The sequence below is a fragment of the Lepidochelys kempii genome, chromosome 11 (genome assembly GCF_965140265.1).
Source record: "Lepidochelys kempii isolate rLepKem1 chromosome 11, rLepKem1.hap2, whole genome shotgun sequence".
NCBI lineage: Eukaryota > Metazoa > Chordata > Testudines > Cheloniidae > Lepidochelys > Lepidochelys kempii.
The window spans coordinates 37,547,219-37,564,684 of NC_133266.1; the positions used below are offsets into that span (position 1 = coordinate 37,547,219).

Here is a 17,466-nt window from a genome sequence, read left to right on the forward strand (position 1 = left end):
AGGGAAAGAGGAGTGAGGGAAGTCTGGGGAGGTGGAGGGGTGAGTACAATCAGATGATGAAAGCAAGGAGGTGGGGGTTTATGGTAAATATATTTTAAAGTGAAATGGTCCCTTCCACCAACATTTTGAAATGGATTTAACACTGATGAAAGGTGCCAGATGATTAACTTTTATTTATAAAGTGGCACAGATGTGTATGGTGTTTTACCAATAAAAAACAATTAAATGTATGCAGCTAACACAATAAGTAATTATATGAAATTCGAAAGGGGAGGGGCAGTATTATTAGATGACAAAAACAAACAGACGAAAAAATAAGAATTCTTAGGACAGCATTATTTTGTACACCTTTTAGTTGATTTTAAAAAATCCAAAAAGTTCACTTTTTTTAAAATATTGTATATTTTGTTTAAGTAGCCTCCCTTGGTCAGTGGAAATGGGGAACACTTGATCTGTGATTAGTGATGGATTTCAGGAAAGACTTGAATTTGGAGCAAGAAATCACTAGGTAAACAGGGGAAGAGAAGTTGAGCCAAAAACAGGGGCATCATAAGAAGTTATTTCCAGAGGGAAAGTCATCCAGATTTACTAACATTCTCTGCAGTCCAGCCACAGCATGGGCAGCAGGGGTGGTCCATCCATATAGGCGAACTAGGGTGCCAAGTTAAATGGGGTGCCAAATTCAAGGGGGAAAAAAATCAATTAAAAAAATGAAAAATTAAAAAATACAAATAAAATAACGAAGATATCATTATTTCAATTCCTGTGCGTGTACGGAGGGATTGAGAATTATAATTAATTTCTCTACATTTCTGATAATTTATTAATATGTCAAATCTTTTATTTACTGCAAAATAAATAAGATTTTAGCAAAAAAAAATTTCAATTTGCGACATGATGACCCAGTCCGCAATTTTGATAAGCAATAACTCAGCCACAATGAAACACATCCGCCAGTGGCAAGAGCTGCAATGCTAGTGACACCTAACTCGAATATACATCAAGGTCGCATAGCCAGAAATTCGTGTAGAGCGGAGAGTCAGCATTGACTCATGAAAATTCAGAAGACATTGATGCTACAGATTTGTGAAGTGAGCTTTAGGCTTTTTCAAGATGTCTTAAGAAACATTCCACTCCTGAAGAAGTACTGAAGTTTGTTTGTGAAAATAAATTCTCAGACAGTTTTCCAAACATTCTTATAGCTCTACTCATTCTTTTAACTTTGCCAGTTTCCGTAGCTAGTGGGGAACATAGCTTCTCAAAGTTAAAATTGATAAAAACATATCTGCGTTCAATAATGGTGCAAGAGAGACTTGTTGGACTTGCCACAATGTCAATAGAGCAAGAAATAGCTGGAAAACTGGATCTAAAAGAACTAGTGACTGAATTTTCAAAACTTAAAAGAGAGAAAAGTAATGTTTTAAGAGCACAGAGTGTTTTTTATTCAGAGTGTTTTGTAAATACAGGTTAAAGTTCATTGAAGAGTTTTCTTGTTTCTTTCTATATTGTATGTGGTGGTAATGGCAGTTAAAGCAGGATACTGTAATGGATGATTTTGGATTTGTAATAATAATTATAATTAACATTTTTAATGCATTTTTATTTGAAATCGGACTGAAATATCATCTAGCTGTCATGTACAAATCTATTCTGAAAATTTTATGTCTCTGTTTTATCTGATCTCAGAAACATTGGTTGGACAGACGGGCAAACCAAATAATTAAGCCTCTGTTAAAAAAAAAAAAAGCTTAAAAAACATTAGAAGGAAAAAAGGGGCAAAATGTTTCCCAGTTTACCAAAAACCTCAGCCTAGATCTGCCCTTGGGGTTTGGGGTGGGGGGCGCCAATTGCATGGCTCGCACTAGTTGCTGGTAGCTAGTCTAGGGCTGCCCCTGATGGGCAGTGGCGAAAAATGAGAGGTTTTAGAAGCTTGGAAGCAGGGACTGGTTAATTTTTGTTTTTTAAATATGTTGTATGGGCAGTTGAGCCCTTAGATGGGGGAAACGTGCTTTAGAACAAGGTTTTTCAACCTGCGGGTTGGGACCCAAAATTGGGTCACCAAAGTGTTTCAAAGAGTTGCATGGCAATGCCTGTGTCTCCTGTCCCATGGGGCTGGCTGGCCTCACCTCCCTGCTCCAGGTACTGCAACCTCTGGGGTCCCACCCCCACTCAGGTCTAGCACAGCCATCATGATGGGAGTCTGGGTAAGCCAAATTTGAGTGAGTGGCACAGAAACCCCAAGAACCAGGTCACAACTGAACTCACGCAAATTTGGTTCAGTCAGAGGGCAGGACCAAACCTGAGTGGCTCTGCAACCCCGGAGGTTGCAATGACAGAGCAGAAAGTCAAGCCTAGCCAGTCCCATTGCACAGGAGCTGCAGGAGCTGCCACTGTGGAGTGAGTGCTGGGCAGAACCCAACCCCAGCCAGGGGGCTGGATCCAACCAAAACCACCCCAAGGCCTCCACACCTCCCCACCCCAGACTATTTACTGGGTCACAACAGGCTATAAATATTTACAAATGAGTCCTGAGCCCAAAAAGGTTGAGAACCCCTGCTCTAGAAGACTTGCAGAATGATCGGTTGAGTTTGGCATGTTATCACATCATGTTTTGTTTATTTAATTCGATTTTGCATTTTTGGGAGGTATAATTTTGAGGTTCTCTACAGTTGGAGTTAGTGGTGGATGACAGGGTTCAGAAGTTACATCTGGACCAATGCTGCTCAGCTGACAATTGTGTTTCCGAAAGTCTGCCCGCCCGCCCGGGCACAATATTTTACATTAACTATGATTACCTTCTACCAGAAAATGTCATTTGCTCTGCCATGATGTATAAACTTCTTTATGAAAAGGAAATATGTTCAGTGGAGATAGGGTAATGGAATTGACCTAATTAGTCTTCTGTAAAGTTAATTGTAGCACCATTACTTGTTTACTTTGGTTTTCTGGACAATGAGCATGTGGTTTGAAATAGGGCAAAGGATAAATGTATTGTATTGTAAGTATAAATTCCATGTATAATGTATAACTCATTGTAGTGATACTAAAAAGCTAATGAACTGAGAAGGTTCATTACAGATAAAAATGCTGTGTTCCCTCCTCTTAATATGGTATGAATGGACTATGTACTATGTAAACAACTACCAAATTCCATGTCTAATACACTGTCAGGCGGGAAAAGCATCAGTGATACTTTTCTTTGGTTTGCAGCTGATTTTTTTCTTTTTAAAATGAGGTGTATTGAATGTCATAGTTTCAGGACAACTGCAGCTATATTCCCCTTCTATGGTCCATCAACGACACCCACTTTGGGCTTCCGGTTCCTGAGCCATCACTTCTGATGGAAGGAGACCTGTACCGCACTCCCTCCTGACCAGGGATTTTTAAGTCTGTACAGCTCCCTCCATTACACTGTGATATTTTTAGCAAGCCAATCTGCCTAAAGGGAAGCACCTGAGCCTTTGGAGAGAAAGCAAAACAATGACCAGTATTGCCTGAAGGTATAATATACCACTCAATTCTGTCTAAGCAAGCACATTCATTCTTAAGGTAAAAGCATTATGGAGAAAACATATTAAAACAATTCATGCTATAAAGCTCATGGGAAGTCACCCACAACTTCAAGCTAAGGCTCTGGTACATTTTAGTCCTTGAAAACCCACAGCTGGATTTCCCCCATCATTACAAGTTCATCCATTTCAGACCCAGAAGCAGAGCAAAGGGCCCGAGTCAGTTTAAGCTTGGGCCATTAACTAAAAGTCCTTTCTCTGGCTGTTCGTCTCTGAAGAACACAGATTGAATCAGAATTTGTGATTTTCCCTAGCAGGTAGTACCTCTCTGGATGTGTTCTAACCTAAGTGATTTGCCTTACCCATCCCTGTGACAGTCTACCCCTACGTTCACCCCTTTTATAGGACTATTACATATCTTGTACAAAGTATGCCTTGTGAGGTATCATTGAAAACTCAATTTACTGATCATTATTGTCCTGATAAAATACATTTGGTAACATTGTATGTAAAATAATAAGATTTTACTGTATGTTACTAAAATATATTCCAAATCTGGAGAGCAGTCACAAACTGGTTCTTCAAAGACAAAAGGCTAGCCGGTGTCCCAGCCAGGTGGCAACACGATCAAATGGACCATCACCTGGTTAAGTGGCCATTCTTTGGCAGGAAGAAGAATGTGGGTGAAAATCTACATCTTGACAAAGGAACAGCTGTGGGTTCCCATCCACACAGATGTTCTGTCCCCTGAACCTCAGCTGGAGATGGTTCCCAAAGAGGAGAAAAAACACATATAAAGAAAGAGCGAACACCCCAAATCATCTCTCCCTTCATCTCTACTCATGACATCAACAACATCTGAAGAAAAAAGGAAATATTATGGGGGTGGGGAGGGATCCTGACTGAGAGGAATTCAGCTATAATATGCCGTGAGAGACCCCATTGCTTTGAATTCACTTAGCATGTTAAGATAGGCATTAGTTGTGTTTGACTTTTATGCCTCATTACCTGTAATCACTTAAAATCTTTCTGTAATTAATAAATTTGTTTTATTGTTTTATCTAAACCAGTGTGCTTTGGCTGAAGTGTTTGGGAAAATCCATTTCGGATAACAAGATCGGTGTGTATCATTTTCTGTTAATTAAATGACAGACTTTCTATGAGCTCATATTGTCCAGGAGGGTGCTGGACAGTACAAGACACACATTTCTGGGGGAAAGTCTGGGACTGGGAATATGCTGGTATTACTCTACAGTGTAATTCAAGAGTGGCTGGCTATGCACTGATACTGTATAACTGGGAGTAATTTACATGCTGGAGGCTGTGTATGAGTAGACCAGGAGTGGTAGCTCTCATAGCAAAGCAATGTAAAAGACATCCAAGGGTGGAGAATTGATGGGATACAGCTGTTCATCAGTCCAGATTGTACCTTGGGTAATGTCACAGTCCCCTACTCTTTTCACTTCCTGGAAGAGCTGTGGTAACCCTCCCTCTGTGAAAGTCATACGATCTCTGGCCCACGATACATAAACCATTCATACACTTAATACAATATAGTCTCCCAAACAGGAGCAGCAGAAGCTGCCTCAAAGTGTGTGTGTTGGGGGGGGAGACTCGCCTGTCCCTGAACTGTGGCCCATCCCCTCCTCCCCCGCCCTCCAACCCCTTCCCCCCACTTGTTCCTCTCCCTGCCATAGCTCACCCTCACAGCTGTGTGATGGGACCATGGCTCCCTGGCCCTCCCTGTTCCAGCACCTCTGCTCCCAAAGATATTGCAGGAACTTGCCTTATCTGTCACATTGAGATAAACAATGAACTTTGATTCTTCAAAAACTCCCCACTCATTTTAATTAGCTCTCTAGATTTCCTTTAATGAAGATTTAAGTACTCTCTTTTTAATCATAACAGTGTGGCTTGTTCTTGTTCTCAACAGAATTGTAATGATTTATGAATTAAAATTCAGTAGCAGGGCGAATATTGTTGTTTGTATCTTTTAATTAGTTTGGACTTTCAAAAAGTCTTTGGTACAATGTCATATGGCAGCAAAATAGCTCTTGGACTGGACATGAGTGAAGTAAGAACTAGTTTTAAAAACAGCATGTCAAGAGCACTTCAAATAAGGGCTATTTTATGTGATGGAGATGAACTGAAAGTAGTAACTTAAAGAATTAGTAGTGCTCTACCTGTCTTTTCATTAAAAACAGTAAGCTACAGCAATGGATTCTTGTTTTGGTTGAACATAGAGCAAGCAGTGAACAAAATTACATACATAATACAAAACTCATGAAATAATAACAACACAAGTGCAAAATGACTAACTGAAACAGACACTTTATGAGGTGAACTTGTCTCTAAATTCAGTATGTACAGGCAATAGAAAGAAAATGGGAATACATTAAAAAAAGAAGAAATTGTAGACTAGACATGCAAAAAAGTTTTAATGAGACAGTAAAATATTATGATAAGCCTTTCTTTAAAATATACTCAGCCTTGGTCACTGCAGTATAAAAAAAAAGATTAAAAAGTTACTGAGACGTGGAACAGCATAATTGGAATTCAAACAGTGATAAAGCTAGAACAATGTGTAGAGCCCACTGAAAATGTCACCACAGTAGGCCCAGTCCTGAAACCCTTAGTCTGGGCCCAATCTTACAAACCCCATGTGAATAACTCTTAGTCATAAACCTAGTCCCTTTGACTTCAGTAAGTCTATTCATGTGAGTATGGCCTGCAAGATCAGGCTGCCTCTCCTTATTGGGGGTAAACTTCCACTAAAATCAGTGGGAATTTTATCTGAGTAAATGTAACATTCTTGCCAAACTCATGTCAAGTCCCCCACTAATAGTAGCTAGTTTATAAGGAGGAGCACAACAGCCTACCGCTGCTGCCAGTTAAAGGGGCTACCTTTTTAGCTCAAGTGGCAGCACTGTTTTGGTAGTCAGGAGCCCTACTGACAACACAGTAGGGATCTTCATGAGGACTGCTGGACTGGAAGGTGAGTCCACTCTCAAGTCTACTACCCTCTCTCTGACAATATTTTAAAAGAAAAATGTGTTTGGTGGTTCTCTCTGGTTTGAAGTGGTTTGTAATAGTGAGAGTCATTCCTCAAAAGATTCAGGGTATGGAATTTGATAAGAATTTATAAGTTCAGGTGCACACAAAGCTCATCTGAGCTACACAAACAGCTTGCACTTACAAAATGGGGCTGCAATTTGAAATCCTCTAGGAATAATATTTCTCCTGAGTGACACAAATTTCACTTCCAGTCCCAGCAGAAACACCCTGAGAACAAATTTTCATGCAGAAAGCACTCCTGTGAATATTTCAGAACTGCAAAGCAGGTTTGGTTCTAAAAATGAATGTAAGTTTCAGACAAAGTGGGGTGGCTTTTGGTTCTTACTCACTTGGCTTGCCAGTCCCTAACTTTAAATAGCATAGATATGATAGTTCTTTCCGACTCCTTCAGTTTGCCTGGAAATATTTTTTACAAATTCTATTGAAGTGTCCTGGTTTCTTGCAGTATATGGCGCAACTGATCGTAGCTCTTTGTAGAGCCAGTGCATAAGGCTCCTAGAACAAATGCCATGAGCACAAAAAAAAAGTTACATGTTAGGCATAGCTCTCTGTAATGGTAAGTCTTGAGCTTTCTGAATACTTGGACTCTTATATACAAGCATGTGGGAATTAAAAAAAAATGGCAAAGGCTGAGGGAGAGCAGGAGCAAAAAGCGGTGGGAGGATGGGATGAAGAGAAGAGCAAACAAACCAGAGCATGAAAAATAATAGCAAGGGAATCATAGAATCATAGAATATCAGGGTTGGAAGGGACCCCAGAAGGTCATCTAGTCCAACCCCCTGCTCAAAGCAGGACCAATTCCCAGTTAAATCATCCCAGCCAGGGCTTTGTCAAGCCTGACCTTAAAAACCTCTAAGGAAGGAGATTCTACCACCTCCCTAGGTAACGCATTCCAGTGTTTCACCACCCTCTTAGTGAAAAAGTTTTTCCTAATATCCAATCTAAACCTCCCCCACTGCAACTTGAGACCATTACTCCTCGTTCTGTCATCTGCTACCATTGAGAACAGTCTAGAGCCATCCTCTTTGGAACCCCCTTTCAGGTAGTTGAAAGCAGCTATCAAATCCCCCCTCATTCTTCTCTTCTGCAGGCTAAACAATCCCAGCTCCCTCAGCCTCTCCTCATAACTCATGTGTTCCAGTCCCCTAATCATTTTTGTTGCCCTTCGCTGGACTCTCTCCAATTTATCCACATCCTTCTTGAAGTGTGGGGCCCAAAACTGGACACAGTACTCCAGATGAGGCCTCACCAATGTCGAATAGAGGGGAACGATCACATCCCTTGATCTGCTCGCTATGCCCCTACTTATACATCCCAAAATGCCATTGGCCTTCTTGGCAACAAGGGCACACTGCTGACTCATATCCAGCTTCTCGTCCACTGTCACCCCTAGGTCCTTTTCTGCAGAACTGCTGCCTAGCCATTCGGTCCCTAGTCTGTAGCTGTGCATTGGGTTCTTCCGTCCTAAGTGCAGGACCCTGCACTTATCCTTATTGAACCTCATCAGATTCCTTTTGGCCCAATCTTCCAATTGGTCTAGGTCCTTCTGTATCCTATCCCTCCCCTCCAGCGTATCTACCACTCCTCCCAGTTTAGTATCATCCGCAAATTTGCTGAGAGTGCAATCCACACCATCCTCCAGATCATTTATGAAGATATTGAATAAAACCGGCCCCAGGACCGACCCTTGGGGCACTCCACTTGATACCGGCTGCCAACTAGACATGGAGCCATTGATCACTACCCGTTGAGCCCGACAATTTAGCCAGCTTTCTACCCACCTTATAGTGCATTCATCCAGCCCATACTTCCTTAACTTGCTGACAAGAATACTATGGGAGACCGTGTCAAAAGCTTTGCTAAAGTCAAGAAACAATACATCCACTGCTTTCCCTTCATCCACAGAACCAGTAATCTCATCATAAAAGGCGATTAGATTAGTCAGGCATGACCTTCCCTTGGTGAATCCATGCTGGCTGTTCCTGATCACTTTCCTCTCATGCAAGTGCTTCAGGATTGATTCTTTGAGGACCTGCTCCATGATTTTTCCAGGGACTGAGGTGAGGCTGACTGGCCTGTAGTTCCCAGGATCTTCCTTCTTCCCTTTTTTAAAGATTGGCACTACATTAGCCTTTTTCCAGTCATCCGGGACTTCCCCGGTTCGCCACGAGTTTTCAAAGATAATGGCCAGTGGCTCTGCAATCACAGCCGCCAATTCCTTCAGCACTCTCGGATGCAACTCGTCCGGCCCCATGGACTTGTGCACGTCCAGCTTTTCTAAATAGTCCCTAACCGCCTCTATCTCCACAGAGGGCTGGCCATCTCTTCCGCATTTTGTGATGCCCAGCGCAGCAGTCTGGGAGCTGACCTTGTTAGTGAAAACAGAGGCAAAAAAAGCATTGAGTACATTAGCTTTTTCCACATCCTCTGTCACTAGGTTGCCTCCCTCATTCAGTAAGGGGCCCACACATTCCTTGGCTTTCTTCTTGTTGCCAACATACCTGAAGAAACCCTTCTTGTTACTCTTGACATCTCTGGCTAGCTGCAGCTCCAGGTGCGATTTGGCCCTCCTGATAACATTCCTACATGCCCGAGCAATATTTTTATACTCTTCCCTGGTCATATGTCCAACCTTCCACTTCTTGTAAGCTTCTTTTTTATGTTTAAGATCCGCTAGGATTTCACCGTTAAGCCAAGCTGGTCGCCTGCCATATTTACTATTCTTTCGACTCATCGGGATGGTTTGTCCCTGTAACCTCAACAGGGATTCCTTGAAATACAGCCAGCTCTCCTGGACTCCTTTCCCCTTCAAGTTAGTCCCCCAGGGGATCCTGGCCATCCGTTCCCTGAAGGAGTCGAAGTCTGCTTTCCTGAAGTCCAGGGTCCGTATCCTGCTGCTTACCTTTCTTCCCTGCGTCAGGATCCTGAACTCAACCAACTCGTGGTCACTGCCTCCCAGATTCCCATCCACTTTTGCTTCCCCCACTAATTCTACCCGGTTTGTGAGCAGCAGGTCAAGAAAAGCACCCCCCCCAGTTGGCTCCTCTAGCACTTGCGCCAGGAAATTGTCCCCTACGCTTTCCAAAAACTTCCTGGATTGTCTATGCACCGCTGTATTGCTCTCCCAGCAGATATCAGGAAAATTAAAGTCACCCATGAGAATCAGGGCATGCGATCTAGTAGCTTCCGTGAGCTGCCGGAAGAAAGCCTCATCCACCTCATCCCCCTGGTCCGGTGGTCTATAGCAGACTCCCACCACTACATCACTCTTGTAGCTGAAAAGAGAGAACGCTGGGGCCAGGGGGAGAGAGCTGAGAGGGAATCGATGGCCAACATCAGTTAGAAAGAAGCACAAGTGGGAGTGGGAAGGGAATGAATAAGAGGTAGAGAAGGGGAAGAGCAGGAAAGAGTAGTAAGGAAAGCAAGAGGGAGATAAATTGTGAGGATAATTAGAAGACAAAAGGTGCCAGATCAAGGAGGTGGAAGGGAAAGTAAGATCTCGTTTTTAGAGTCTCATTTTTCTTCTAAGAATAAACCTGCCTCAGCAGCATTTGTGGTAAAGCAGTATATAATTCACTGGGAAGTATGGCAGGCTTTTACAGGTAAAATCATCTCCTTTAGGGAGCGTAGGATGGCTGTAGGCAAAAAAAAAAAAAAAAGCATGAGAGACTTCTTTACTGTTAATATCTTAAAAAGTCATTATTTGCCCAGATTAATTTTACTTTTCTTTCTTGACCACCAAGTAAGCCATTTTCTTCAGGTTTTTTTCCTGACAGGAATTGCATGAAAATGGGGTCCTACTCTGGATCAGGCAATGTTTACTAAAGTGTATACACAAGGTATTTTTACAGGTGTCTTTTAGCACCTAGAATTTTGAACTCCTGCCACTGAATTTCTCTCCTTTGAAAAGACTGCAGTATGTAATAAGACCTTCAGAACACTGCAGAAGGAGAAAGCGGTGAAGTTTGGGGAAATGATTTTGAATACTTCAGTTCGTTTTTTTAGCAGGTTTGAGCATTAATGACGACTGACTTCCCTAATGATGATCAGGTAGCATGAGGAGTATATGAGACAGACTTTGGCCTGTGTCTAGTAAATGCACTTTCTGCTAAAAAATATAGGCAGGTACAAAATATCCAATTCTGAATGTAGAACAGCCATTCTACATTAGTTTCTTCTATCCCAGTGACATCCTGAACACAGGTTCTGTAAGGAGACCCCATCTTGCATTACTGAGTGTTCTGCAGAATGGCTGCCAAGTTACTCCTGCCTAATAACAGCAGTATAGCAAAAGAGGGGAATGCAAAACTAAGTGCCTCATCAGAAAATGGCTTACTTGGTGGTTGAGAAAGAAAAGTAAAATTAATCTGGGCAAATAATGACTTTTTAAAATATTGACAGTAAAGAAGTCTCTCATGATTTTTTTTTTTTTTTTGCCTACAGCCATTCTACGCTCCCTATAGGAGATGAGATTCAAGCTTATCTGTAAAAGCCTGCCATACTTCCCAGTGAATTATATACTGCCTTACCACAAATGCTGCTGAGGAAGGTTTATTCTTAGAAGAAAAATGAGACTCTGAAAACCAGATCTTATTTTCCCTTCCACCTCCTTGATCTGGCACCTTTTGTCTTCTAATTATCCTCACAATTTATCTCTCTCTTGCTTTCCTTACTACTCTTTCCTGCTCTTCCCCTTCTCTACCTCTTATTCATTCCCTTCCCCCTCCCCACTCCCACTTGTGCTTCTTTCTAACTGATGTTGGCCATTGATTCCCTCTCAGCTCTCTCCCCCTGGCCCCAGCGTTCTCTCCTTTCAACTACTCCCTTGCTATTATTTTTCATGCTCTGGTTTGTTTGCTCTTCTCTTCATCCCATCCTCCCACCGCTTTTTGTTCCAGCTTTCCCTCAGCCTTTGCCAACTGATCTAAACTGCTTTTAGACATGGCTTTAAAATGTTAAATCCTGCCTCAGGCCTATACACTTCCTTTCTTCCTAGGGAAAAGGATATAATTTCAATAAGAAGAATCAGTGCCAGCAGGAGAAGCAGCTATCCAGGGCCTTTTTTATTTCAATTTATTTAAGATTTTTAAATAGCATTTAAAAATAACTTAGAGCAGTAGGGGGACATCTTTCAAGAGACCAAGAATGATGGCATCAAGAGCCCCAGTTAAACAGTGTTTTGTGTCTCGTTATCTAGAGTTTGCCCATGAATTTTCAAGGCAGAATCCCAGTGTAACCACTAATCCCAACAGTGAAGTTAAGGAGAAACAAATTCAGAACTATCTAGTTGGAAACATTTTCACACACAAAGATGTTAATGAAAGGAAAAGTAAACATGTTATTTAAGGAGCATGCAGTGGCATTGTGATAGAAAGGAGTACAGAAGAGGGAACATACACCCTTACCCAAGTACAGTATCTCATATTCCAATGTTACCTTAATGTGACAGTCTTTTAGTTTGTTGTCTCTCTGCCTGCCCACTAACAAGGTGGTGGTAAGAATTCAGCACATCCACAATGCACCTGTGACGAGTCTCTCTTGGCTAGTAGTACCATAAATACAGATGTGAAAACTGGGTTGGGTTTTCCCCGGAGTATATCCAATTACTCTGTCAAAATTTGCTGGTTTTTTATAATATTGTATATCCGTAAGGTGGAAATTGGTACAGAATTAACCCCTTGAAAAGGGTTGTCATAATCCCAAAGAAACAGAGACCTCTATCAGCATGAGCCTAGTGTTTCTCATTTCACGTAAGGAATGGAAGGGGTTGCTTTTACTTTAAAATAAAAAAAGGAAAAAAGAAAAATATTTTATTACTCAGAGAACATTTAGGAAAACAAATGACAAAAATAAACTCTATAATCAACTTTGCTGAAAATAATGGCCCGTAGCCCAGACCTTTGGGAAATCAATTTGGGATCTTTATGCATCCCGTTCCAGTGCCAAGAAGAACAACTTCTGTGCCTTGAGCCAAAAGAATCAGTGCCTTCTCCCAGGTATGGCCAAATACTCTGATATATGCATTCCCTATTTTGCCATGGTAACCTGTGCCATCTAAGAGACGGACAACAGGCTATAGTGATTCTGATCACACCACATTGGCCCAGATGTCCTCCATGAGGTCTGAAAACCAAGATGTCTGTGACTGCTCCATGAACATTATGATCTACTCCAGATCTTCTATCACAGGGCCATCTGTTCTATCACAACCCAGCATCTCTGAACCTAACTGCCTGGTTATTGAGGTGTCACATTTAATAATAATAATAAAAATTATAATAAAAACATGAGGATACTCCAGTCACTCATTCTGAATCCCACTGAAGTCCAGAAAGCTTCTCACCAATTTTCAGTATATAATATGCAGAAGATTTGATTTATGGTACACATCAAGAGGGTACAACAGGATTAAACACTGTTAAATTGCTTCTAAAATTCTTACAAGCAAGCCTGTCTCTGAGGCTACAGTACAACTCACTCAGATCTTAAGCATTGGTTACATGCACAGTTCTGGTAGCTGAGGGTCAACTTATCTGATCCCATCACGCACACATGCAAAGCAAAATAATAATAATAATAATCCTGAAAGCTACCTTCCACTCTAAACAGACCTCCTCCTATTCACAGGGTAGCTCGTGAAATCTTTCCTAATATTCAGTGCACTCTTGAATCCATTTTTCAGACCCCTTTCAGAAGTGTCACTATATTTCCTAACAATTAAGGTCATCTTTCAAGCGGCCATAACACCACGTGCATGAAGGGTGTCAGAATTGGGAGCCTTCTCTGTCCTCCCTCAAAATTGTGTTTCTTCCATAAAGGGTGCTACTATGGACAGATCTTTCATTCATCTCTTAAGATCATTTCCTTCTTCCACCAATCCCAGGAAATATTTCTCCTCTCTTTTGCCAAAACCAGCCTGTCTGAAAGAAAAGATTTGGCACATCTTAGATGTCCAGAAAGCAATTAAGATGTATAGTTAAAAGGACAAAGACCTTTAGTAAAATGTCTGCCTTGTTCATTCTAATACACAACAGGACAGAAAGCTTGCAGGCGGTTATCTCCCCCATTCAAGATTAAAGCCCGTTCCATGAAAGCGATGGCAGCTTCATGGGCCGATAGGTCCAGTGTACCATATACATGGTTTTGTGGGGCATCTCTGCATATGTTCACTACATTCTATCAGACAGACTTCCTCAGGAGGTTTTTCAAACCATAGCTCATCTTTAGCCCACCCAACAATTGATAATGGGGGGGGGGGCATGCACTGCTACAAAAATCCCATTGCTACTGAATTTATGGATGCATCCCCCACAGTCAGAATGAGAACATTTATCTCACTTATCCAGAAATTTTCATTCGGGGTAGGGGGATGGGTCCATAAATTTGTCTCACCCTGAACTTTTACCTCTTTCTTCCAGAAGGTGATGGCTCTTTAGTGTATCATTGGCTTTTCCCTTTTTAGGGAGAGCTGATGGACAACTGTGTTCTTACATTTAATCAATGACCCTTAGGTTTAACCCAGTTTACATGTTTTTGTCAGGTTGGACAATTCTTCTTGTTGGGCAGATTTGCTGCTATTGTTATTGCATGAAAAAGAGTGTTTAGTCAGATACAAGTTATCAGCTTTGGAAGAGACTCTCTGGAGAGGCCGTTCAGTGGGAGGAGTTATCTGGACAGTCAGCCCAGCCAATCAAAACATCTGCCTCCTATAGCATGGAGACTAAGCACCACTACTGAATGTATAGACTGAGCCCCTGAAGTCAGAACTCCACATTCTTGGTACTGGTTGGTACTAGGCCAACACAGAGACCCCACATATTCTTAGTACTGGTTGGTACTAGGCCAACACAGAGACCCCACTTTTAGCACGTGTGTAATATGGAGGATCCCCAGGGCCCATCCATGAAGCTGTCTTGCAAGGCACAAACGATGAAGAGGGTTGTTAAGGCGGGAGGCAGTTTTTAATACACAAGGACATAAAACATGCAAATGACATCTGTATTTTTTGTTTCCTTGCTTGTTCTTCACACATGAATTATTCCTCTAGAATATATAATGTACGGAGAATAAAATGCACTTGCTTCAATCTGCCTCCTATAAAGCAACAAGCTGGCAAAATTAAGTTGAAATTGGAGCTCAGAAGGACTAGCTGGTGAGGCTTAGACCATGTGATACACATTGGGAGACTGAGGAAAACAAGGGGCAGAAATAGCAGAGGCAATGTCAACTTCCTTGACTAAAGTAGTTTGTCCATTCTTTGCTAGTCAAATTTGCAGCAAGGGAGCCTTATTGGTTCCACAGCTGCTCGTGGATACTCAAAGAACAGCAGAGGTCAGGTATACTCATTGGCCAGGAGATTGTGATTTTTTTCCCCTTAGTTGCGGGTTTAGCCTGTATCCTTGCTCTTGTCAGCTTCTCTTCGATTACAGCACTGTACTCCCTGTGACGGCAGATCTGAAGTCAACTTGAGAACTTCATCGAGTGAGGAATGTAGGGGCCACATTCTTAGTGATGTTCCTGAAGGAAGCAAGTAACTCCTACATTCTCTAAACTGCACTGGTTTCCAGCGTCTTACAAAATGCAGTAAGTTTCACCTGGCTGAATTTTGACTACCTTAGAGATTTCCCTTTTTTCTGTGTAGATGCTGCAGTCAAGAGTAGCCATGGCACTTCAGCTAACAACTTTCAGTTTATAATAGGAGAGGGTTGGCAATAGGGCATTTCACTGAAGAGTTCTCATTTCTACAATGTTTTCTCTCTCTCTGTCCATCAAAGCCCAAGTTTTATGACCATCAAGTCAGTTTTTAAAAAAATAATCCATTTGTTAAACACTCTCATGGGAGAAGAGGGATTAAGTGGATTGATTTGTGAGTCTTAATTGGGGCTGGAGGACTTAATTATGGATATAGGTAAAATATCTAAACAAAGTTGTGTATCACCTAGAGTTATTATAGATTGATGTATTTTACATACAGTTATCACGACACAGATGCGCGTACACACACACGTGTTTTGGTAGACAATTCTGAAAAAGAGAAGATTATTTCATAGTATTTTTGGCATGATAATGCCAGTGTAAAAACCAAAGTTTCATAAAGAGGCATCTTTAAATATGAAGGCTCTGTTTAATAGCAGAGCCTCATGTGGAATTGTACAAGAAAAGCAGTGATGTTTGTCAGTTACTTTAGAGCCATTATTAGAACAGATCAAAGAAGTCTATCTGAATCTTTTTCCTTTTGACATAAAACACCTCCTCTACAGTTTGAAGAGCTCAAAATAGTTTAGAACTTCTCTAGTTACAGAATTCATAGTAAAAAAAATGTCCAATGAAAGACAGAGAGAAGCCAAGACTATTCTTAAAGAACAGTATATGTGCCTAAGATTAGACACAGGCCTAGACAGAGACAGACAGTACCTTCTTCATGACTACATGTGAAGTTAGATTTACTGCCACAATGTAACTTTGCATTGCCTCATCCCTGCTTTGGAGCCAGTCATAATGTGGCTGGGGAGTACAGACCCATCTCTTTTACAGTGCCACAATAAGTACTATCTACCTGAAAGTGGGTAGGGTGAGTGCTGGGCCCTGGCAGTACTGGCTGGGCACATAGAGAGAAGCATATTGCATCGCTCCAAGGATGGAGTAGCTATCATAGTAGGATGTAATACTTGGCAGCCCCTCGGAGGAATTTTGGCAAGATCAACCCAAATTCCTCCCACGGCTCCCATTGCTTCATGGCCCTTTCAGGAACTTCCTCCAGCACACTTAAGTGTATCAGTCTATCCTTTAGAGACTGAAACAATTGGATTTTGCACTGCTATTAGATTCACTCTTATAGTTAGAAAAGGTACTTCTGCTTGGAGATGTTCCTGACTTTATATTCTGCCAGGTTTCCCTGTAGAACTCCTGGGTTGAGGGGTTTATCTATTAAGGCAAATCTGATTAGTGGCCATTACTTCTGATAGAAATTTAAGACTGTCTGCCAGTGCCAGGGTTGGGGATTTTTTTTTTTTTTTTTTTTGCTTCCAGAAGTGCAGTAGTAAATTCTTGTCCCGATTTCATTCTCAAAGCAATTCTGTGGTTTCAAAAGGATTAGGTTATAATTCCTTTCCTTTATCTTTAAACTACAAAAATTGGAAAGACTTCATTACTGTTTGGACACCGGTTAGATTATTAACTGTCTGCATTGGGCAGATGGTTTTAAGAAAGCTGGATAGTGTGTTTCCCATCTTATGAGATATATGGTATTTCATATCTTTTTATTCCAGATACAGAAAGGGGAATGGCTAAGGTTTAGGTGGGCTAAATATAGTATGGAGACAAAAGGTGCTAAGAAAAGCTGAAGCAGAAGAGCTTAGTAGTCATTGTGCCTGAGGTATGGCAGCCCCTTTAGCCAAAAATGTGGATTAATATGGTAAAAATTCATAAAAACAGTTCACATTACCTAACTCTATAAACTCAAAGCTGTTTCTGAGCATGATTCAGCAATGCAATATAGAAAGCAAGTCTTAGCTTACAAAAGTTTTCTTCTTGAAGACAACATGGGACAATGATCTATGCTCTAGTTCAATCATAAAACTAAAACAAGTAATTTTCCCCTCTCGCTTTGCCCTACCTCCATACTGCTGGGTTCATCCTACTCTTATAGAAGAATATCCCTTTAGTATTTTCCTCCTCTCAAAACAGCTCCTTTTGAAGATACTTGGGGGGAGGGATAGCTCAGTGGTTTGAGCATTGGCCTGCTAAACCCAGGGTTGTGAGTTCAATCCTTGAGGGGGCCATTTAGGGATCTGGGGCAAAAATTGGGGATTGGTCCTGCTTTGAGCAGGGGGTTGGACTAGATGACCTTCTGAGGCCCCTTCCAACCTTGAGATTCTATGAT

At 41.5% G+C, this 17,466-nt stretch overlaps 1 protein-coding gene across 3 annotated transcripts in view; it reads left to right on the forward strand.

Annotated features, from left to right (window-relative positions):
- Nucleotides 1-17,466, forward strand: part of B3GALT1 (beta-1,3-galactosyltransferase 1) — a 329,525-nt gene that overhangs the window by 202,414 nt on the left and 109,645 nt on the right. The window contains exon 3 of one of the 3 annotated variants that reach the window (XM_073305743.1): nucleotides 14,997-15,167. The exons of 1 other annotated variant lie outside the window; for it this stretch is intronic. The gene's annotated coding sequence lies outside the window, so the exon portion shown is untranslated. The remainder of the gene's footprint in view (nucleotides 1-14,996; nucleotides 15,168-17,466) is intronic. One more of the 3 variants, XM_073305744.1, reaches the window with a different exon arrangement.